At 43.2% G+C, this 25,493-nt stretch overlaps 1 protein-coding gene across 1 annotated transcript in view; it reads right to left on the minus strand.

Annotated features, from left to right (window-relative positions):
- Positions 1-25,493, minus strand: part of JAK1 (Janus kinase 1) — a 155,829-nt gene that overhangs the window by 65,983 nt on the left and 64,353 nt on the right. The window contains exon 2 of the mRNA XM_058657563.1: positions 9,732-9,821. The gene's annotated coding sequence lies outside the window, so the exon portion shown is untranslated. The remainder of the gene's footprint in view (positions 1-9,731; positions 9,822-25,493) is intronic.

A 25,493-nucleotide genomic window follows, 5' to 3' on the forward strand; every position in this document is an offset into this window, starting at 1 on the left:
ACAGTTCACAAAATAGCATCTACGTGACAACCCTACCTATGGTGCGTAGACACATACAGGTAATTCTAAAGAGAAGTGTTTGTGATACCAATGGCTACTTCACTTTGCACACATTTTCATATTTTCCAAATGTTCTACAACAAACAGATCCACTACTCTTTTCCTCTAATCACACAGGGAATTAGAGGTAGCAGGGAGTTCAGGATAGTTGGGTCCACATCCACTGTTGAAGTCAGCATACAGAAAGACCACTCTATCTGCTGAAACATTTGTTATAGCAACACAAAGCACTTAAGAGATGTGACAAAAGAAGTATTTTTTCCAATTAACTACATGAATAGAAATATTAAAATGCTGTGGCTTCAGAGAAGAACATGATTGTTCTTGCACAGACTGACTTCAATGGATGCCAAAGTCACAGAAATCCTGACAGGCAGAGAAGTGAGACACAATGCAGGTGAACATCAAAGTGTGGTTAAAGGCAGAAGGCAGAAAATCATAAAGTACTTTTAGAGACCCATAAACAAAACATCTATTTCATGAAAAGCAGCAGGACAACATTTCAGAGGCTGACTGAGGTGAGAATGGAGTGAAGAGATGATGATGCAATGTACAGAGGTCTTCGCGTCATACAGATGCTGGTACATCCAACTGGGAAGCAAGCTCCAAATCATTACAACGCCTTCATCTCCATCCACTTGCTTCCAATTAAATGTAACAATGTCCAGGAAATTCCTGCCCTCTTATTTACTTTCACACAGCCTGCTCAACAAGGCCAGTCATATTTTTTGTAAATGTGTATCTAAAAAATGGTATACCAACTGTTAAGCTCCTATATTTCCTACTTTCTTAGGGAAGTTGGCTCCTAAGACTACTTGTAGTCAATCTCTCATAGCTCATCACCTTTTGTACTCTGGATTCCAAATGTATGCAACTTTGTCCTCCAAGCCTTTGGCTGTCCCCCATGGCTCCTTCAGCTTCAGCTCAGGAGCATCTCTTCCATCAAACCTTCCCGACTCGTTCCGCTCCACCGACCGAGAAAGGTATCCAAGGCATCCTATGCTTTCCCTTACAGCAGCACCTGCAGAACTGTTTTTCCCCTCTGCAGCCTGAGACCACTGAGGGCAGGGGCTTTGGCAATTATCTACGGACACAGGTACCAAACACCAGTGCATGGGGGCACAGCAAGTATGAGATAAACACCTGTGAAAGGCACAAAGACAATTCATAAACCCCTCCTTTTCTACATGCCATCCCTTAAACTATCTACTTTTCTCCAGAAGTACTTGCCTAATCCCTGCAGGTGGCATATACCAGTTTCAACTGAAGAAACTGCTCTCTAATATTCAGTGTGTAGTTAACATGCCTCATTGAATTGTGAGCAACTACTGCTTGTTTTTTTATTTTTATTTTTTTATTCATTGATTACATTGTATTATGTGATATAGTTTCATAGGTACTGGGATTCTCCCCACCCCTCCCCGCACCCTCCCACCATGGTGGATTACTCCACCTTGTTGCATAACCGCAGATCAAGTTCAGTTGAGATTCCCTCTTTGAAAGCATAAACTAAACATAGAGTCCAACATCTTATGGTCCAGTCAAGTTCCTCAGCTTCCTGCGGAGACCCTGTCTGGTCCGAGGGCAGAACCAGCCGAGTATCATCCTGATCATTTAAAAGCTCCAACATACCCTCCGCAATAATTAACTTCTTTGTGGAATTAATTGATATAGTACTGAGTAACCCCTGGCGACGTGGCCTAGTGGCTAAAGTCCTCGCCTTGAAAGCGCCGGGATCCCATATGGGCGCCGGTTCTAATCCCGGCAGCTCCACTTCCCATCCAGCTCCCTGCTTGTGGCCTGGGAAAGCAGTCGAGGACGGCCCAATGCATTGGGACACTGCACCCGCGTGGGAGACCCGGAAGAGGTTCCAGGTTCCGAGCTTCGGATCGGCGCACATCGGCCCGTTGCGGCTCGCTTGGGGAGTGAATCATCGGACGGAAGATCTTCCTCTCTATCTCTCCTCCTCTGTGTATATCTGGCTGTAATAAAATGAATAAATCTTTAAAAAAAAAAATAGTATTGAGTAACCAATATGTTGAAAACAAATGCGATTTCTTAACCACATTCTGTGGTCACCTCATTGACATTTCAATTTTAGTTTATACACAACGTATAACATAACATACATAAAATAACATGTTTTACATAACATATTATCATCTTAAATTAAGGCAAACATGTGGTATCTAACCTTTTGGGATTGGCTCATTTCCCTTAGCATTATGGTTTCCAGTTTGACCCATTTGGCCACAAAAACTGCATTTTGTTTTTTTTAATAGCTGAGTAGTATTCCATGGAGTAGATGAACCACAGCTTTCTTATCCATTCCTCTGCTGGTGGGCATTTTGGTTGCGTCCATGTTTTTGCAATTACTGATTGTGTTGCTATGAACATAGGAGTGCATGTTGGTTTCTCATAAAACAGGTGTTTTGGATATATTCCTAGGTGTGCTATTGCTGGATCATACAGTATGTTGAATTTGAGTTGTTTGAATGTTCTCCATACTGATTTCCATAGAGGCTGTACCAACCTGCAGCCCCACCAACAGTGGAGTAGGGTTCCCTTTTCTCCGCAACCTCGCCAACAAGTGTTGTTGGTGCTTTTTTTCATGTGGGCCACTCTTACTGGCGTCAGGTGGTACCTCACTGATGTTTTGATTTGGATTTCCCTTATTGCCAGGGAACTTGAGCATTTTTTCATATGTTTATTTGCCATTTGGGATTGTTCTTTTGTGAAATGTCTGCCCATTTCCCGTGCCCATTTCTTGAGTGGCTTGTTTGGGCATTTTGGTTGTTTTGTAGTTCTTCGTATATTCTGGAGATTAGCCCTCTGTCACCTATGTAGTGCACGAAGATCTCCCATTCTGTGGGGTTGCTTTTTTACTTTGTTGATTGTTTCCCTTGCTCTGCAGAAGCTTCTTAGTTTGATGAGGTCCCATTTGTTTATTCTGGTCTTGATTGCTATTGCTTTTGGTGTCCTTTTTAGGAAGTCGGGACCTACTCCTAGATCTTGAAGAGTATTTCCAACATTTTCTTCCAGAAGTTTGAAGGTTTCTGGATGTAGGTTTAGATCTTTATCCATTTAGATCTGATCTTAGTGTATGGTGAGAGATTGGGTCTATCTTCTTGTTTCTGCAGGCTATTAACCAGTTGTCCCAACAGCATTTTTTTTTTTAAAGATTTATTTTATTTCCATTACAAAGTCAGATATACTGAGAGGAGGAGAGACAGAGAGGAAGTGGAGCTGCCGGGACTAGAACCAGCGGCCATATGGGATCAAGGCGAGAACCTTAGCCACTAGGCCACGCCGCCAAGCCCCCCAACAGCATTTATTGAACAGACCTTCCCATTTGCCTGGATTGTCGTTTGTCTTTTTGTCAAAGATTATTTGGCTGTATTTGTGTGGGTTCCCATCTGGTGTTTCTATTCTGCTCCATTGATCGTCTTCTCTATCTTTTTGCCAGTACCAGGCTGTTTTGATAACCACTGCCCTATAGTATGTCCAGAGGTCAGGAACTGTGATTTCCCCTGCTAACATCCTGTTCTTGAGAATGGTTCTAGCTATTCGAGGTTTTTTGTGTTCCCAGATGAACCTTTGAATCATTGTTTCCAGTACTGCCTGTTTTTATATCCTCCACCATCACACTACTTATAAAGAAGCCCATGTTCACATGTTCAGCTTTAAAAAAAAAACACACACATTTGTTTATCTCGAATGTCAATTACAGAGAAGTGAGGAGGAAGGGAGGGAGGGAGGAAGGCCAGGGGAGGGAGGGGGGAGGAAGGGAGAGAGAGATATATCTGCCCTGCACTGGTTTTCTCCCTAAATGGCCACATTAGCCAGGGCTGGGCCAGGCTGAAGACAGGAACCAAGAGCTTCATTCTCTGTCTCCCACAAGAGTGACAGGGCCCCCAAACTCTTGGATCATCTTCTGCTAGTTTCCTAGGCCATTATTAGGGAACTGGATTGAAAGTGAAACTGCTGGAATAAAAACTAGCACCTACATAGTTGCAGGTAGCAAATTTATGGGCTATGCCACAATGCTAGCCCCTCCATGAACTTTCTCTCTTTTTTTTTTTTTTAAGATCTATTTATTTTTTTTTTGGAAAGTCAGATATATATAAAGGAGGAGAGACAAAAACGAAGATCTTCTGTCCAATGATTCACTCCCCAATTGACCGCAACAGCCGGTGCTGCGCCGATCAGAAGCCAGGAGCCAGAAACCTCCTCCAGGTCTCCTACGTGGGTGCAGGGTTCCAAGGATTTGGGCCGTCCTCGACTAATTTCTCAGGCCACAAGCAGGGAGCTAGAGGAGACATGGAGCTGCCGGGATTAGAACCAGTGCCCATATAGGATACCAGTGCGTTCAAGGCGAAGGCTTTAGCTGCTAGGCCACTGCGCCTCCGGGTCTGAACTTTCTCTTCTTCCTAACGGAACATCATGCCCTGAGATCTTCCAAAGTGCCTACAGTTACCTAGCCCTGGAATGATGAAGTTTAACATGGCACGTCAGGTCAATTCAAAGTTCATGATAGGGATGGCTCAGATGTTGGGTTTTGTTACAGAAGAATCGATGATAAGTTGTGAATCAAATCTTACTGACAGTTTTAAAAGTATTCTCTGGACAGGACTGTGGTGCAGTTGGTTAAGCTACTGCTTGTGACACTGAAAACTTCTCCGAGTGCCAACTATTTATTAGTAAAAAAAAAAAAAAAAAAAACTCTCTTATCTTCAATTATGTAATTCCATAAAGGTGTGCCCATATCCACCAGCAACACCAGCAAGGAACAGGAGTCCAATTTCTCCACATATTTATGGTCTAGGAAATTGCTCATTTGGGTCTCCCACTGGGTGGCAGGGACCAAACTCAGCTCTCCTCTATTTCATTTGCCAGGTGCATTCTCAGGGAGCTGAATCGGAAGTGCAGCCGCCAGGATGCAAACTGGTGCCCATGTGAGTTGCTGTTATTGAAAGCATCTTTACCTGCCTTCAAGATTTAGATTCATATTCTAGGTCCTAATTCTGGCTTTTTTGCTCAAGGGGCTTGTCAACTCAGACAGGTCTCTAAATCTCTGAGCCTCTGTTCCTTTATCTGTAAAATGGGAACAGTTTTACCTTGTGTTGATAACATAAAATCTTGGCCAGAGATAAAAAGACTTTTTTGTGGTTGTTGTGATTGTAAATCTAAAGTGTATCTCCTGCTATGCCTTGTGTTCAAATCTACAAATTTAACTTGGGGTCAGATATCACATCCAATACATCCTACTGATTATCAATCAAAATCTAATCTGGGATTTCTCTATAGCACATCTGATGCAACAGGTAAAGTCACTGACTTGAACACAAGTTCCTTGAAGGCAAAACCAAGACTTCTTCTGTACAGACTTAGGCATAGATGTCACAGTGCTGCCAATTTTTAAAAAAGATTTATTTTGTTTTTATTAGAAAGGCAGATCAGGGCCCAGCGGCGTGGTCTAGCGGCTAAAGTTCTCGCCTTGAACGCCCCGGGATCCCATATGGGCGCCGGTTCTAATCCCTGCAGCTCCACTTCCCATCCAGCCCCCTGCTTGTGGCCTGGGAAAGCAGTTGAGGACGGCCCAAAGCTTTGGGACCCTGCACCCGTGTGGGAGACCTGGAAGAGGTTCCTGGTTCCCAGCTTCGGATCGGTGCAGCACCGGCCGTTTTGGTCACTTGGGGAGTGAATCATTGGACGGAAGATATTCCTTTGTGTCTCTTCTCTCTATATATCTGACTTTGTAATAAAAATAAATTTTTTAAAAAAAAGGCAGATCAGATTTACAGAGAGAAGGAGACAGAGAGAAAGATCCTCTACAAGCTGAGTCACACTCCAAGTGGCTGCAACAGCCAGAGCTCAGTGGATCCAGAGCCAGGAGCCTAGAGTCAGGAGCTAGGAGCATCTCCTGGTCTCACACACAGGTGGCAGGGTTCCAAAACTTTGGGCCATCCTCGACCGCCTTCCCAGGACATAAGAAAGGACTTGGATGGAAAGCAAAGCAGCTGGGACACAAACCAGTGCCCATATGAGATCCAAGCACTTGAAGGTGAGCATTTAGCCACTGAGCCACAGCACCGAGCCCAGTGTTCCCAATCTATGAGGCATTATTTGTTCAATAAGATGCGCTGAAACACTATGGTGGGCCACGCAATTGCCCAGGTGCCACAGTCGAAAAAAAACAAGACAAGGTTTTTTACAACAGACACATGCTTTTTAAATTAATAAATCAGAATAAAAAATGTCACAGCCTAGAATGGCTTATTCAATCCATTCATATGTTTGGTATATGCTTGCAATGGGGGAATCTCAACTGAAGTTGAACTGTGGTTATGCAACAAGGTGGAGGAATCCACCATGGTGGGAGGGTTTGGGGAGGGGTGGGGAGAATCCCAGTACCTATGAAACTGTGTCACATAATACAATGTAATTAATGAATTAAAAATAATAAATAAATAAATAAATAAATAAATAAATAAATAAAACAAAGGAGGACATTACCAAAAGAAGTGTCAAGTTCAATTTGTACTTCGGAATTGGACTAAATTAACATCCCCAAACCAGGTTTTTTGGAACCCTGTGCTTATGTGCACTAATGCGCATATGCATATCCCTTTAAAAAGGCAGAAAAAGAAAAATGGGTGTTCACAGGGATAGAAATTAGAGAAAAATAAATACATTTTAATATTAACATATTAATAAGTGTAGTGAGTTCCCAATTTCTGCAGAATTGCTCAAGGGATTTCTTTTTTACTGATTAGAGAGGCGGGGAGATCTGAGCAGAACAAGTACTCATATCTACTGATTCATTCCCCAAATGCCCACAAAGTATAAGGCTGGGTCACGGTCAAACTGAGAACTGAGAACTCAATGCTCATCTCCCATGCTGGCAGAGGAACCCAATTAGCCATTACTACTCTGTCCCAGGATTTGCATTTGTGGCAAGCTGGAGCCACAAACCAGAGGTGGTATTAAACCCAGTACTTCAATATGGAACTTGTTGTTTTCAGACATTGTCTTAATTGCCAGGCCAAACACCTGTCCCAAGGGACTTTTTAAATGAGATACTACAGCTAAAGTCTAAATAAGATGATCTCTATGCTGTCTATGATTTCTCAAATTTTGGAGATTTATCTAATAGTATCAATCTCAGAAGGCTTTCTTTCCTAGATCATGACTTAATATATCACACTCTCCCAAAATCATATTCATTCACTTATATTCATATTCATTTTCTCTCTCTTTCTCTCTCTCTCTCACACACACACATACTGTATAAACACAAGCTTGGAATAAAATCTAGGATTTCATAAAGTATAATAGATCAAACTCAAATGTTCCCATGGAGGAACAGCAATGGGTATTTTTGCCATGTTAGCTCGAAACAGGTGCTCTGGAAAGTAAACTGAGGAAAAGTTATATTTACTAAATACTCAATAATCCAAATGCATAAGAGAAATCCTTGCCATTTTGATATCAGCAGGTGGGCATAAATTAAATAACAGAGAGAGTACGAGAGAGAGACGAAGAGAGAGAGAGAATGTGTAATATCATCTAAGGAGGCCCTCTCCCCAACTTCCTTCCAAATGATCCTCTGCCTTTACTGGCTGTGGCCTTTTTAAATTTTCCCCCTTTGACCCACTTAATTTTTCTGCTTTCACCCTCAATCTCACTGCAAGTTTTCTTTCTACCATGTGACTGGTTTTGTTATATGACACACTGGCAGCTAGCCACAGAGTCTTACCAGAACAGAGCCTACTTTTCAGGAAACCGCCCCTCACCCCCAATCCCAGCGCAGGGTGATGATAGAGAATGGAACGGGCAGAGAGCAAGAAAGCATGTTTAAATAGCGCAGCAAGATATGGTAACTCAAGCAGACATCTGTTCACAAAAACAAGCCATGTCAACTGTATCCAATTAAAATCGAACACATATGTGCTTTTAAGAAAGTATGAATATCTATCCCTATAGATTTCAAATATCAGGGTTAACCCCTTTGGGTATAACTCCATTAACAGGAATAACGTGCATGGATCCTTCTACTTCATATTTATTTGGACTAAAACACACAATTAATCACACTGGAAGCACAACATATGTGGTAGGCCACATACAAAATTTCCCAAATATTCCCCCCAGAAAAGCACAGCTTACACACTGGAAACCTCAACTACATACAGATTGGCACACATCTCAACCAGTCCCATAAAGCAATTTCACAGAAGAAATATCAAGCGGAAAGATTACCACTCTAAATAATCCTCTGTGAGATTCTATGATGGACTATGTCAATCAGTGGATTCTTCAACAACCTCATCGTGCTTGGAGCGGCGAGATTGGCAGCAATTCATAACTGGTGAACTATCAAAACCACTTAAGCAAGTATCTCAGAGCATGCTCCACATCCGGGACTTGGGGGTGGGTGGGAAACTGGGTGGGGCTTCTCCCTCAATATCCCCCTTTACGTCAGATACATGAAGGAAACAATATGGAAATAATAGTCTTATCCACTTGCCTATAGCCCTTGAACCTTTTTACCAAAATTAACTATGTAAAGATTGTCAAAAATACGATAAAAAAAGAAGTTCCTGGTTAAAAAAATAAAAACAAAATTACTCCCTTTAGTTATCTAACATAGACAACAATAAATGACTTCCTTTCTGAAAAAAAAAATAATCCTCCGTATGCTTCCACTCATTCATACAATTAAGCACTAAATAATATCCAATGTGTGCTCATGTGTGTTCTTACACAAGCCTTTGAACAACATGAAATGCACAGGTCAAGTTCCAACATCCCATTCTCACAGGCTGAGTCTCCTTCTTATTCCTCATAACCAAATATTGCTGGCTCAAGGACTCAGACGCCAAAGCAATCACACCAATCGCATGGTTTAAAAACCATGTTGAGAATTTCTAACTCCAGTCTCAAATGCCCAACTACTGGACCAGTCTAATGGTTTAATTGGCTAAACCTCTGCCTGCAAGTGCCAGCATCCTATACGGCTGCCGGTTCGTGTCCCAGTTGTTCAGCTCCCTGTCCAGCTCCCTGTTTGTGGCCTAATAAAGCAGCAGAGGATTGTCCAGAGCCTTGGAATCTTGCACCTACCTGAGAGACACTGAGGGGGTTCCTGGCTTAGGATTGGTTCAGCTCTGGCCACTGCACCATTTGGGAAGTGAACCAAAAGATGAGACGTTTTTCTAACTCTCCTCTCTGTAAATCTGTATTGCCAATAAAAATAAGCTCCTTTTAAAAATTATCCAACTACTTCTTAATCATCTCTACTTGGAAGCTTAGCAGCATCTAAAGCGTCACTTACATGGAAAAGCAATATCTCCACACACATCTTACCTTCAGCATTCATCATGTTGTTTGAGTAAAACCCAGAAGGCAGTCTTGATATATTTCAGATCCAAACCATCACCAATCCTATTAACTCTGAGCATCAAAGCATGCCCATATCCCAAAATTTTCCTCCACCTCCAGTAGCATGACACCCTTCTCAGTCATCATCATTGATGTCACATAAGCACTAAGAAAGCAGGGACTATGACAGTAGATTTATTCTCCATTGTATCTGCAGAATATGACACACAACAGTCAATAAATGGCAAATGAATATGCAAAGCCTGACTCAGACACGGGATATGAATCACAGAGTAAGAAAGCGCCACACCAGCTCCTGATCTGAGATCTTCAGACACCTTGGCAAGGGCTGTTTTCACTGGTCCACACTGCCTCTTCAACTTTAAAAGAATATAGGGATCCGGGGGAGGGGGGGGGCTCTGGTTATTAGGAATAAAAAAGAGACTATTATGATCGCACTCAGACACACTGCGATCTTCCAATCTGAGAGAAATGAACTCGAGAGAGTACCCACATTACCTCCAGAAGCAAAGACTCACACCGCTAGGAGGCACACACACTCCTTTACTACCAGGAAATAAGGACTGCAAAAAAGCTAGGAAGACTCAGCTTGTATCAAAAACTAATGCTGTTGATGAAAACGTAATCACAGCCTTTCATTACTAATCCCATTAAGCCTAAATCCTTATAAGTCAGAATTTTCCAGTCTGGAACTTGAAACATGCTGTAAAGTGTTTAGCAGTAAACCACCGGTTGAAAAATGAACTGGTAAATGAAGAGAACAATGACGAATAAAATAGGCTATTGTTGCCATAATTCAAACATTCCACATACTTCTGAAGAGTTCATTTATGTCCAAACACCACTGGGAAGCAGAAAGGGAGAACAAGTCAGTGCTGCTCAGGGTAAAGCAACAACACACACATCGCAAGTCTTAATCAAATTCTTCACTACAAAACCTCTAGGAAGCTCAGTAGGACAACTATGGGCACCTCCCTGATGGGTTGCAACTCCCACTGGTGAGTATGAGAACCAGAGCTGAAGGTAGGCCTGGGGGTGGCATCCACTGGCCTGAGTGTAGGCTGCATAATGGGGTTGGTTGGCTTGAGCTAGGCTCCAATGCCCATGGATATGTATGAGAGCTGAATGGGATGTGAGACTTACTGAACCAGTCTGTTGCACATACAGGCATGCACAGGAACCAGGCTTGGTGGGAGTAATTAGGAAGAGCTCCAACTAGGCTGCAGCTCTCATTAGTGTACGTGAGAGCCATGTCTGTGATGAAAAAGGTTGAGCTGGGCTGCAGCATTCATTGGCGTGCAGAAGAGATGGGGATGCAGACAGAACTGACCCAGTAACTGCAACCACCCCTGTGTGCGTAGGCCGATGTGGGTGACAGACAGAGCCAGGTCCTATAATGGCAAGCACACAGAAGAGTCAATTCTGGGGCCCGGCGGCATGGCCTAGCAGCTAAAGTCCTCGCCTTGAAAGCCCCGGGATCCCATATGGGCGCCGGTTCTAATTCCGGCAGCTCCACTTCCCATCCAGCTCCCTGCTTGTGGCCTGGGAAAGCAGTTGAGGACGGCCCAATGCATTGGGACACTGCACCCGCGTGGGAGACCCGGAAGAGGTTCCAGGTTCCGAGCTTCAGATCGGCGCGCATCATCCCGTTGCGGCTCACTTGGGGAGTGAATCATCAGACGGAAGATCTTCCTCTCTGTCTCTCCTCCTCTGTGTATATCTGGCTGTAATAAAATGAATAAATCTTTAAAAAAAAAAAAAGAGTCAATTCTGGAATCATCTCAGAGAAGGTGTCTTTGGGGACAATCCCCCCCATCCAAACAGAATCACTGGATTCAGAACTCCACCCATGGGGGAAAAAACCACAGGATATGTGGACTGACCACGGAGTGCATGTATCAGAATTGGGTCTTCTCTGTAACTAAGACTGAGCAGTGAATGGCATGCCCAAATGCACATGTAAGATACAGCAGTCCACTGAGGTCTGCAGACGACATCTAGCACCATAGCAGAGGATGGAGGGCAGAACAAACTGGACAACTACCTCAGCCAAACATTGACAGCAAATATCTGGGTGAATGGAGACTCTTAAAAAGTTGGAGTATGTCAGCCAATGGACCTTGGAAGGATTTTCTCATCCTTGGAGCAATGAAATCAACAGCGTTTCAGAACTATCAAAACTACTTGAGCAAAACTCAGAGCAAGCTCCACATTGGGGATCATGAGATGACTCAGGTGGCTATTCCCCATTCCCAGGTACTGATGCAGTTAGGGTACTGCGTGCAGCTTTTCCACTTCTCTCCCCTCTTCCCCAAGATAGAGGAACCAGAAAATTAGAAACAATGGTCTCACCCACTTTCCCCTATTCCTTGACCCTTTTCACCCTAATCGGTGGTCCGCATGGGAACACATCCTTTTCAACTACGTAAACATCATCAAAACATACACAAAACTTCTAGGAGGTCCACAGATAAGGCTTACTGTTCGGTCCTTATCACAATGATCTCACAATGCTGCTCTTGTCTGGACCGATCTAATCCACCTCAAAAAGACAAGAGTCTCTGAAGACAGGGGTCTCTGTGAAGATGGGGGTCTCTGTGAAGATGGGGGTCTCTGTGCTGAGCTGCACTTGCCCAGGACACTGTTTCTTTTGTGTATTCTACTGCTGAAGCTTCTAACATATTTAGCTAAATCTTCATTCTCATTTGTACCAATTAGGTAAGTTTGCCTATAAAAGCTGAAAAATGCACTGATGATGTTTTAACTTCAATTACTGTATTTGGGAAGGATCTTAAAGACCCCAGAACACAAGCAGGTGGTTATGGCCCCTGTCTTGCTGAGTCTTTGAGTTCCTACTTTTCTACTAACAAGATGCCATTTGAAAAATTCTAATCAGACATTTAAATTGCTACATCTCATTCCCAGCTTGCTCAAAGGGAAGACTATGTTTAGTCTTTATGAAATAATACATTATGTATATACCATGGCAAAAACACACACATGCCTTCTTTAAACATTCAATGTACACTGTACTTGGAAATGCAAAGGAGTTACATAATTAGTGACCTTTTCCTACAGGAGGTTCATAAACCTCAGACAGTTCTATCAGTAAAAGCCCAGACCACTAAAACACTACTGAAAACTGACAGACAGACTGGCGGCTACTGAATGACTAAATAAATGCATGAACTAAACAAAGGACAAAAACAGTTCTGATCAACCATGCTGCTGCTTAGCATGACACTGGCTCTGTCAGGTTTTCATTTCTGCTTCCAATCATTAAACTACCTGAATGCAACACAGGTATTGCAATCAACTGTGATGTTTTCTTCTGTCTTTCTCCACATTACAATGTGATACTTTGTGGTGAACATCTTTTCCTGGAGCCAGGAGGCAGCTTACTAAGTTGCTTCTCATGGGAGCTTCTGACAAGTAAGCTGGCACATCTGTGACACTTGAGGAAGACAGGACCTCCAAGCAGAAACAACTGACAACCAGTGGGGGTAAAGCAATGTTTAGCAGGGTGGAGAGTAGGTGGGGAAGGGGAACAGGTTGATGACCGAATGCAAAGGTTTTAGGATGGAAGGAAGAAGAGAACGAGCTTGGGAAGAAAGCATAATTAGGAAAAAGAGGGGAATCTCAAAGAGCTAAAGGGAGGGATCAACAGTACCATGAGAAAATGGAGGCTCTATCTGTATCTAGTTTTTGAAGTTTCAGTCCTCATCTTCAAGTTAGTATGCGATTACATTGTTACCAAGCTTCTGCCAGAGAGCCTTACTAGACAACACAGCAAGCTAATTTGTCTTACTTCACCTTGCTCCTGTGGGAGGTGACCCGCTCAGGGGGATGGTACAACAGGGTAACATTAACCCTAAGACCACACAGTTCTTTTTACCTCAGAAGATCTTGCCTCCTAAACTTCTCAAAACCTACTGAGACATGTGTGAGCTATACTTGGGTATGGACGAGCCATGGCTGGGCTGAAACATTCAACAGCAAGAACCAGTTTGGTTTGAAGGCCAGTCAGGAAAAGCCACTGTCCCTGCTAGGACAGGAGATGAACTGAGTAGGGCTGGCCCATGGACCCCTGGTATGCACAAAATCTGGCATTGGGAGAGGTTCTGATGGAGGAGCCTGGGCAACTCCTCTGGCTGGACACAGACCCTGCAGGTAAGCGCAAGCAGCATGAAAGGAAACAACCCAGAACAGGCCATGGAAAGTGTCCCACTTGCATACATTTGGCATGGGTCGGGGACAGACCAGGCTGCATCAATTCACATCATCCACTGCCAAATCCGAGCACCAGAACAGAGTGTGGGTCGAGCCAGGTTTGGTCACAAGAACCAGTCCACAGGGGCCCAGTGGCGTGGCCTAGCAGCTAAAGTCCTCGCCTTGAAAGCCCCGGGATCCCATATGGGCGCCGGTTCTAATCCCAGCAGCTCCACTTCCCATCCAGCTCCCTGCTTGTGGCCTGGGAAAGCAGTTGAGGACGGCCCAAAGCTTTGGGACCCTGCACCCGTGTGGGAGACCCAGAAGAGGTTCCTGGTTCCCGGCATCGGATTGCCATGCACCGGCCCGTTGCGGCTCACTTGGGGAGTGAAACATTGGATGGAAGATCTTCCTCTCTATCTCTCCTCCTCTCTGTATATCCAGCTTTCCAATAATAATAAATCTTAAAAAAAAAAAAAAGAACCAGTCCACAATACAGAATGCCAAGGTGAGGTTACCTGTACCAGATGTGACCACAGTGTCCAATCAGCACACATGAGAATCAAGAAGGGAGGGGGCACATCCAGCAAGGGGAATATGGGGGTGCTCCCCTGCTGGACAGCTACTTCCACTGGAGAGTGTCAGCTGGGATGGGGGCAGAACAGACTAAGCAGGGCTACAAAACCAGTGCGCCTCAGGTGGACTAGATCAGGGAAAAGCCAGGCTGGGCTGATTATTCCTACTAGTGCAAACAAAATTAGAATGGGTGAGGGTTGTTTGGGCTTAGTCACAGCATCAGCTAGCAGAAGTTGGCACTGGGGGCTAATTCTGCCAAGTCTAACCACAGAACCACCTGGAGAGTGCATGATCTGGGAGTGGGAGTGGCCTGGGAGGGAAATAGTGGGCTCCTCCCTCTTGGGTTACCACCCCCCTTGGAGGGCATGAAAACCAGGATAGGGGCTGGGGTGGCTAGATAGAGAGGCACTCAACAACATCCGTGAGGGCTGGATAGTTGAGCTGGTTAGATGGAATTAAGCGTCAATACCCACTGACATGTATGAGAGCTGAATGGGATGTGGGACAGACTGGACTAGTCTGCACTGCTACACTTTCTGGCAAACCAGGGCAGGGGGCGGGCCTGGTGGGGGTTATTGTGGGTCGCTCTGACTAGGCTGCAGCTCCCACTGGTTTATGTGAGGGCCAAGTATGTGCTGGGCAGAACCAGGCTGGACTGCAACACCCATTGGTTCCAGTGGAAGTCGGGGCTGAAAACAGAACCAACCCAACAATTGCAACCACCAGCTGATTGGGGCGATAGACTGTGGCAGGACCTGTGCTTGCTAGTACATACAAGAACCTGGTCTGGGAACACCTCAGACAAAGTTTCTTTGGGGATCTCCCCAATCGAACTGTTGGACTCAGAACCCTAACCAAGACAAGACAGAAGAAAGAACAAATCAATCAACCACCTCAGCTATATGTTGGCAGCAAAATACTGGGCAAATGGAGACTCTATGATGGACTATGTCAATCAGTGGATTCCTCAGCGACTTCATCGTGCTTGGAGTGGCGAGATTGGCAGCAATCATAACTGGTGAACTATCAAAACCACTTAAGCAAGTATCTCAGAGCATGCCCCACATCAGGGACCTGGAGTGGGTGGGAAACTGGGTGGGGCTTCTCCCTTAAAATCCCACTTTACGTCAGATACATGACGGAAACAATATGGAAATAATAGTCTTACCCACTTTCCTGTAGCCCTTGAACCTTTTTACCCTAATTAACTGTGTAAAGATTGTCAAAAATTAAATTTAAAAAAAGAAGACCTTGCCTCCTAAACTTGAAAAATTCACCATATACATCCTGTTGGAATTATAACACTATTTTTATATTACATATGTATTTAATCTTTAACTTGTTCCACAAGGTTCTAAGGCAGGGGCAGGCATTTGGTTAAGACAACACTTGGAATACCTATGGCATTTGTACAATACCGCGGTCCTGACTCCAATCCAGTTTCCACCTTTTTGCTAATGCACTCCCTCAGAGGCAGCAGCTGAAGCTCCAGTACTTGCATCCTTACCATCCACATGGAAGATTCAGACCAAACTCTCTTACAGATACTCAGAAAGGGAACAATTGGAGAAAAAGAGCTCTCTCGTGGCCAGCATTATGTATAGCAGGTAAAGTCCCTTCCTGTAATGCTGACATCACTTATAGGCACCAATTTGAGTCCTGGCTACTCTACTTCTAATCCAGCTCCCTGCAGGTTGCCTGGGAAAAGAACCAGAGGATGGCCCAAGTGCCTGTGTCCCTGCCACCCATGTAGCAGGTCTGCTCCTGGCTTTAGTCTGGCATAAACCCAACTGTGGCAGGCCTCTGCAGAGTAATATCTATCTCTTTCTCTCTCTCTCTCCTCTACCCCCTCTTCTCTCTGTAGCTCTGCCTTTCAAATAAAAATAATAATAAAAAGAAATCTTTCTTTTAAAACAAAAGAGGGTAAAAGGTGCTTTGAGGGATGGAAAGTTATTCTGACCTTCGTTCTAAAATAGTTATGAGAGCAACACATCTGAATTTTGTTCTCCCTGGAGCAATCTTTCTCATTATCTGGAGATTCACATTACACTTAACAACATCAAAAGGAGTCTGGATTCCAAAAATCAAGTAGTAATATCCTGAGATAAAGAGAAGAAACTTTCCTTTCTTTTACAAAGCCATTTCCCCACAATTCCTCTGTCTTCTTCCTGCACTGAAATGAGCATTACAGGATCCAATGCTAAAAGCACTGAATCAAGTTAATTATTCAGAGGAGAGAAACAAAGAAACAATTTTTATCCACAGATCAATGGAGTTAGAGACATGACATTTACATAAAATTGAAGAAATTACTGAAGTGTGTTTAAGAAATGCTACAGTTCTGGTGAGAGACTCAGGACTAGAGGCATGCAGCCAGGCAATCTTCTGAATAGGTTTTAGACATACAGGCTGACCATATAATTTATCAAACAAACTAGGACATCTGAGGGTTAAAGAGGGTGCTATTAATAACACCTAACAACAGGTGTAAGCTGTGCTTGTCTCAGGCAAACACAAACATATGGACAAAGGTCAATGATACTTTCACAGTTAAGAAAGCACATACTATAGATCAGTTAGTAACTACTTCAAGCTTACAGAAAGGAATATTTGAGACTCCATCCAGTGCACTGGCTGTTACCCCAGTGGTTTCTAGTAAACAACCTAAGGAATGTTCAAATATCAAGGATGGCCTTATGTAGGTTTGTGTTCTTTTCCAGTAAGAGTTAAGAAAAGTAAGTAGTTTTCAAAATCAGGAGAAAATGTATCTTGTTTTAAGTTTTCAGTGCAAAATCCTCTGTATTTATATTTGGGGTATTTCACATTTATAACTGTTTTTTAATTGTTCCTGATTTTAATTGTTTTATAATTGTTTTTTAATTGTTCCTGGTTTTATTTCTTTGTTATTTCAAATAGTCTAATTAAAAGCAACGACCCCAGCTATCAAATACAAAATGCCAAAACTCTGATTAAATGTAATTCAGTGCTCCATTTTAATATATTAGTAGTAATTTATCTCCCTTTTATGACTCTCATGGATTACAATGCTATCATCTATCTTCCATTAAGTGGCACATAAACAGAATTCTTTCCTAGAACTATCAGACCATAGTCACCTAATCTACTAATTCTCAAACCCAGCTATACATCAAAATTACCTGGGAGCTTTTAAAAAATATATGAATTCCAATATTTACACTAGACTTAACTGAATCAGCACCTCCGAAGTAGAATCCAGTTAATTTTGAAGCCCAGCCCTTCTAATTCCAACCCCAGATTCCTGACATAGATACAAGGGACACTCATCTCACTAACCACCCATAAGCCTCTTCTTATTTTCTATCCTCTGCAATGCAACAGTATCATAGCACTGACAGGTGGCTAAGAACATGTCTCTTACCATCAGAAAGCTTTGGAACAGATCTTTGATGCCAACACCCTCATCAACATATTTTGAATTAACTTACCTATGCCAAAAGTCAACAGTGGTGATGATCACAACGCAATAAAAGCCAATGTTTGCTAAGCTCTCACTATACCATGAACTGTGCTAACCACTCTGCACATAGGATGTCACATTAACCTTGTATTTTATATTCTAGAAAGTTTAAAACAGGTTACATAGTTAGGAAGTCATAGGGCAAGGGCATGAGCCTGTTTCCCAAGTTCTCAATATATTCTCCAACTAACCTGAACCTATTCTGACCCAGGATTCCATTCCTGCTTCAATGTAAAAAAACAAACAAACAAACAACAATAAAAACCCTTGTGTTTTCTACTAAACAGAAACAGAAAGGTTAACATTAACATCCAGACAAGGAAGCAAAGGTCTCATGTGCAAAATGGAAAGTGCTCCTTCTAAAAGCCCTTCTGAAAGCAGGCTGTGATCCTTCTGAAAGTGGAACATTCAGAATTTTTAGATGCACCACTGGTGCCTTCTGCTGTAATTGGGAGTTTTCTTCACTGGCTGACTTGAGAGAAAGTGGGTTCAATGTTTAAAATGTAATGTCATATACCAAGTATTTTCTGCTCTAGCCAATTCCATTGGTCATATAAAATGGGCTCCCACCTAGGTGTGCTTGATGAACAGGGTGGACATAGAATTCACTGTCCAAGCTAGGAGACTTTTTAGTGTGAAGGTGGAGACCTATTCATACTCATGCTAGGAAAATGGGCATCAAATAGAACCTTAAGCTCAAGATGACAGAAGGAGAACCAACTGCCACAGAGTCACTCAACACTAGGATCACTTTCATTCAACAAATAATGTCTGTGCACCTACCAGATGCCATCTTCTAAGCAAGGAAATGCTCATTCGAAGATGAAATTCCTACCATCCAGAAGCTAATAAGGGGCACTGGCCAGTCATTTGACAGTCACAGCATGATAACAATATTTAAAGAAAAGCAAACTGCAGAATATGAATGACGAGATCCAAAGTGAAGGAATGAAAGAATAGGGCTGAATTGCCTTGACAGGCTGAGCAGAAAGAATCCTCTAAGATTCCATAAGGCCACACCCAGCAAGGTTCCACAGAGAATAATACCCTGTAGTGGTGCTGATACTGGCAGAAAAGAAGGTACTAAACAGGAGCGACCCAGTGGGACTGCAGACAGCACACTTCAGGCAGAAACAATAGCATTTCAAGTGGAAAGAGTCTTCTATGAAGTGCAGGGTGGTGCAGTAGAGTACACATGGGGGTGGGCAGCCAGAAACGGAGTTAAAGCAGGGAGGAAGAGACAAATCAGAGCCAACCCTCTAGACCATGCTGAGGAGCCAGGGCATTATAAAGAAAGTCAGAGGAAGTAAAATATATTACATTTGGGAAAAGATCAGCTTTCATAGGTCATTCTGGAACAGTACAAAACTGAAGATAGAGACCAGCAGTTAGGAAAGCAAACACAATAGTCCAAAAAAGAAATGATGTTGAACCAAACTTCAGTGAATCTCTTAATTTCCACCAAAGAACAGGTACTGGGAACTCACAAACAGGAACTATCTCCTCACTCGCCTTGAGGAAAGTGAAACCTGACAGGACAGGTGTGGGTGAATGACCATAAACAGTATGAATAAGGCTTACATTAAACATTGGAATGTGTTAGACTTTAAATGCCTAAGGTCTGCTTAAGAGAATATTTAAAGCTCAGAGGTCATGAAGTCTTAGGGCAACAAAGAAATAAACAGCTAAGGAGAAAGTAGGTTGCGTAGACAAAACTATTCAAGGCTGACTTACCAAATAGTTTTAAGGATAGCTGACAAACATTTGGGTTAATATATTTAAAGCAAAACTATAATTATACATAAAACACAGCTATATTGCAACGGGGAACAAGTGGTGGGTGAGAGGTAAGGTCTTTTCTGAGCACAGAAAAATCAGATTACAGATTTTAAAGTCCTACACAAGTTCAAATCCCACTTACTGGCTGTGCACCTTTGAGCTATTGACCTGCTTCTCTTCACCGTAAAATGAAAATAATTACAACTATACATTATAAGACTACAAAGTATTTATGATACTAATAAATGTAACAAGTATCTCAATTCCCTCCCGAAACTCCACTGAAAATGGCATTTCACACACAAATATATATATTAGTATATAATGTGTAACAGTATATATATATACATTCTAATAAAAATAAAGCTTTTTTAAGACCAAACCCACAATACACTAGAAAAATATAAAACTACAATTAAATTTTAGAAGCTTATAACTAATGCATGTGTAGAAAAATCGCCTAGTGGTGGGCATTTGGCACAGTAACAATGCCATACGAAGTGTCTGCATCCCTGACTGTAGTGCTGGAATTCTAGTTCTGGCTCTGCTTCCACGTGCAGCTTCCAGACAGTGTGCATTCTGGGAAGCAGTAGATGATGCTTAAAGTACTTGAGTCACTGTCAATCATAAGGGACACCTGGATTAAGTTCTAGGCCTCCGGCTTCATCTTGATCCACCCCCAGCTATCACCAGCATTTGGGGAATGAATCAAACAAAACATGGAAAAACGACTTAACCAATGAAAACTGAATCCCAAGTAGACAATGACAAAGGCTGAAAACCAAATGAACTTATACACAAATCCAAAGGCCACAAGAATTGAAAGCACAAGAAACCTAAGAACAATTATTCCCTTGGTCATTCCTCCACACCAGGAAGTCCAGACATGACTGCTCAACACACTGCAGTCACGGGAATGCTCTGTATCTGTGCTATCTAATTCAGTAGCCACCACTCACAAATGGCTATGAAACTCTCAAAACATGGGCAATATAACCAAGGCTCTGACTTCTGAATTTCATTTCTTGTTAGCTATTTTAAGCTTAAACAGATACCAGGAGGCTACTGGATACTTTATCTTAGGGCAACACAGTTCCTGAGGTTTATTTCCTGGTACAAATAAGCCAGAAAGTCTCGGGACTAGAGATGCCAGTCAAAACACAAGGAAGTCATGCAAGGACGATGCCGAATGCCGAGGGCCAAGACATTGCACCTGCTTCAGAAATGCGGGCAGCCAGTCCAGGCAAGGGACTAAAATACCATTTATTGAAAAATAGGATCACCCTGCCAAAACACATTCAAGATACTGACACTGGGAATTGCCAGTATGCAGTATCTTAAGTCTCACTCAAGTCACTTCTTTTCTTCGCTCACTTCAAAGTCCCTAAGCACTCTGCATGCTCAACTTTCTCCTATGTTTGGAAATGAACAACCAACCAAGATAAACAGATGGGCATGGGAAAAACTCTGGTGGAGACACTGAGAAAAACAAATCAGAGTAGGCCAAGGTTAAGCAGAGAGAAAAACTGTAAAATTGATGTTCTCAAGAACATAATAGAAAAAACATTAACCATCAAGAAAAAATGATTTCTAAAATGGCATTTTGGAGAACAGAATTTCTCAAATATTAAAAAGATTACATAATAGAGATGAATGACAACTAGAAAAGGGCCCTATGGGACATTCCAGGATGATATATTGCTTTGGATGCTGGTATACACATGAAAACAATCATCAAGATTGATGGACTGGCACACCTTACTGTATTTTACTGTATGTAAATTATGCTTTAAATTTTTAATGCTTTACAAAAAGGTCTGAATTTAAGGCTTCAGAAATAGCTTAGGAAAAGAATGAGATAATAAAGAGGATTAATTCAGGCAGTTATGTATCTGAGTTCCTTAAACAACTGATAAAAGGGATTCCTAAAGGAAAAAAATGAGATGAAAATAATGAACCGAATATTTTCAAAAAGATTTCCCACAACTGAAGTCACAAGTGGCCAGCTGAAATGGTCATTGGTACAGTGGAGGAAGCAGCCCAAAAATCAAGAGAAGGGCTCACAGGCTCCCAAAAGAGAAATAGAACACATGGAAAGAGCACGAGTTAAGGATTCTTCAGGCTTAGAAGCAGGGAGACAGTCAGTCAAGGCCTTCAGAATTGTGAAGGGAAACAATTTCCAGTCCGCAAGTCTACAACAGCCAAATTATTGTTAAGTTATGGAGGTATCAAAACACATTTGGACACTGCGAATTTCAGAAAATCAGACTGCTATGCACTCTTAAAATGATAAAAGACAGGCTCTGCTGGGGTCCGTGCAATAGGTGTGGATGACACCAGAGTGTGAAGAGAACAGCTCCCCTGTTTGGCAGGGCCCAGGGGAGCTTCCAGCTGTTTGGCAGGGCCCAGGGGAGCTTCCAGCTGTTTGGCAGGGCCCAGGGGAGCTTCCAGCTGTTTGGCAGGCCCAGGGGAGCTTCCAGCTGTTTGGCAGGGTCCAGGGGAGCTTCCAGCTGTTTGGCAGGGCCCAGGGGAGCTTCCAGCTGTTTGGTAGGGCCCAGGGGAGCTTCCAGCTGTTTGGCAGGGCCCAGGGGATTTCTCTCTGAGCACCTTGATGCTGTTTCACCCCTGTTTGCATGGACACTCAAGCACCCCACTAAGAATTCTGTAATCTGCACCCTGCACAGTGGCCTAGCGGCTAAAGTCCTCGCCTTGAACGTGCCGGGATCCCATATGGGCACCAGTTCTAATCCCGGCAGCCCCGCTTCCCATCCAGCTCCCTGCTTGTGGCCTGGGAAAGCAGTCGAGGACAGCCCAAAGCCTTGGGACTCTGCATCCATGTGGGAGACCTGGAAGAGGTTCCTGGATCCTGGCTTCAGATCAGCTGTTGCACTCACTTGGGGAGTGAATCGGCTGTTGCACTCACTTGGGGAGTGAATCATCGGACGGAAGATCTTTCTCACTGTCTCTCCTCCTCTCTGTATATCTGACTTTCCAATAAAAATAAAAAAATAAATCTTAAAAAAAATTCTGTAATCTACTTAGGCATTGTTTTTTGCCCCTGTGAGATGGCTTTCGCAACCAATGTGAGCTTAAGAGTTAATGTCACTGATAATCTCTTGGTGAGTGGACCTCTGATAATTTACACACAGGAGCACAGTTAAGCCCATACCATTTCTGGACACCTTATTGTGTGCTAACCACTGCCTCAGAATCTGGCCCAGACATGTAGCACACCTTCTGGGAAAGGGCTTAATAAATATCCTAAATATTAAGGCAAGTAATGAGAGTGAGAGCTGAACTGCTATGGCAATAAATAGCTATTGTTATCTCAAAGGCTAGTCTGTCTTTGCAATTTTTTTGGAACATAGAAAATGTAATTGTTTTAGCTGCTTTTATAATTTTTAGCTAGAGGAATTAAGGATGTTTTTATTAAGGAAGTATGCTTTTAATTATTGTTTTGTTGTTTGTGGGGTTGTACAGCCTATAGTTGTAGAGGGATTTAACATTTGAAACTTCTGTTTTGGATTTTACGTTTTTTCCCTTGTAACCTATTTTCCCATTAAATAATGGGTAAATTGTAGAAATAGAAATGTGGTAGGAATGTACTACTGATTAGCAGGTAATTGCATGTGCCTTGGCCTTGGAGTCCAGACTGCCTCTTCATGGCTACTGTTGAAGAATGAATAATGGCTTGCTTTGAAGAATATGAATACAGTATTATGCAGAATTATCTTTAGGGGCACCTGCTTAGCCCTGAAGTGCAGACGGAGTGACCAAATGTCTGTATATGCCTCCTTAGTCTTGAAGTAAAAATAGGACAATTAGTTGTTTGTGTAGAATCTTGTGAGGTGTCTGAGTAAATAAAAAGGACAGCTTCTTCTTGAGCTGTAGTGAGAGCGCACCAAGTGACAGTGTCTGTGTCTTTCTTTATCGCCGACTCCACGCACCCTTCCTGAGCTCCGAACTCGGCTGGAGCTGGACTCCAGCAAGCTCCAATAGAGAAAAGGAAGACTCAGTAAAGAGGAAAAGTAGATCTCCAGGGGCATGCAAAGCTGTGGCCTGGCTTGAGATTGACCTACCCTTGGAGACTGCCATTTAAGAGACTGATACTCTCAGAGCTGAAGGTGCAGTGCAGTTGGTGAAGCTACTCCCCAGAACACCAGCATCCCACAGCAGAGCTCTGGTACAAATGCTGGCTGTTTTGCTTCCATTCCAGCTCCCAGGAGAGGTATGAAATGGCAACCCCAGAGCCCAGTTAGGCATTCCTTGCTCTTCACTTTTCATCTGACTCAGCTCTGACTGCAGTGGCCATTTAGGGAGTGAACCAGCAAAAGGAAGAGCCTACTCTCACTCTCTGCCTTTCAAATAAATAAGTAAATCTTGAGAGTGAGTGAGCACACACATGATGGATGTTTAGGACTGTCATTGACAAGATCCTATAGGCTGGCAGAGTCTGGATCAGACTCTTATCCTAACTGAACCAGACCTTCTTTTAATCATGCAGTAGTGAGGTTCCTGGTCAGCAGACCATGTCCCCCACAGAAGCACCTGCATTGTCCTGAGAGCTAGATGTGAGCTGCGGTGAGTGGAGAAGCAGAAGTGTGAAGCAGCCCACTCCGCCTGACTAAACCTCTTCGAGGCTCCTGCAGCACAACTTGATGTAGCCATGCAGAGACCTCCAACTGTGAGGAACCACTGCCCACAACCTATTTCCTCAACCTGGTCCCTGCAACCTCCCCATATAGTTTTGGGATTGCTTTCAGGATGTGTATATTAGAATGGCTAACACAAATGTAGGGCTCGTTGTCACTTCTGGGGATGGGTGGGGGTAGCACAATACAGAGAAGCACCTGGTGGTTTCCTGGTGGATGCCAGTAGAACTGTTTTCTTAACCTGAGAGGCAGGCACATGGCTTTCTTTCTCTAAGTACACACATGTTTTAAACATATACTCCAATTTTAAGTCTGCTCCTATAAAGATTAAACAAGTCAATATATTTAAAACTCCTAAAACAATAGGAGGTACTTAATAGTCAAGAGTTCATCATCAAAATTATCTTATCTTTCCATCGCTAATGTCAGCAACCTTCTACAGCAACACACAATAGGTAATGACATTTGCCATTGTAGCATTATTTATTGCTAATGTATGTTTTCCCCCTTGCTATGTTGAGGAGAGAAGAAAATGTTCAGTTTTCCCCACAGTAAAAAGGTGCGCACAATCAGCACACATGAAAGCAAGGGATGGGGGCAGGGATGGGGGCAGGCCAGGGTGGGCCAGGCCACAGCAACTGCCAGCACCTGTGAGAATGGAGGCATGGTAGGCATTTGTAGCAGTTGTTCTGACTTGGCTATGGCACCCACTGGTGTATGCAAGCGACTGTGAGCAGGTTAGGCTGGGTTCGGTTGAATTGGGTTGCATTGGGTTGCATTGTGCACCAGTTGGCATGCACAAAAACTGGACCAGGCAGGTGTTCTTCAGGGTCACCCTGACTAGGCCACAGCACCTGCTGGGTACAAGAGCTAGGCCTGTGAGCATGCTGGGCTAGCTTAGGCTGCAGCACCTGCTGGTTCACATGAGAGCCAGACCTGGGTCAGGACTGACTACACAGTTACACCCATTAGTACATGCATTGGCTGGTGCAGGGGGGCAGGCTAAACCTTTCACACATAAGAGCCAGGTCTAGGGCTCTCTCAAGTAAGGTTTCTTAGGAGGTTCTCCAACTAGACCAATGTACTCTACCCCTGACCTCAGAGAAAGTCATATAAACATGGTCTGTCCTCGGAGCATATGTTGCAGGACTGGGCCACCTCAGTTGCTGATCCTTATGCAAGAAGGTAGAGCATACCCAGATAAGTACAGAAGACAAGACAACCAGTTCATCTAAGCCAACAAGTCTTTAAGTACCTCATTAAAAATGGAAGGACAAACTGAACAAACACTCCAGGCCAGGCTCCACAACAAGTAC

The sequence above is a fragment of the Ochotona princeps genome, chromosome 2 (assembly GCF_030435755.1).
Source record: "Ochotona princeps isolate mOchPri1 chromosome 2, mOchPri1.hap1, whole genome shotgun sequence".
In the NCBI taxonomy this organism is placed as follows: domain Eukaryota; kingdom Metazoa; phylum Chordata; class Mammalia; order Lagomorpha; family Ochotonidae; genus Ochotona; species Ochotona princeps.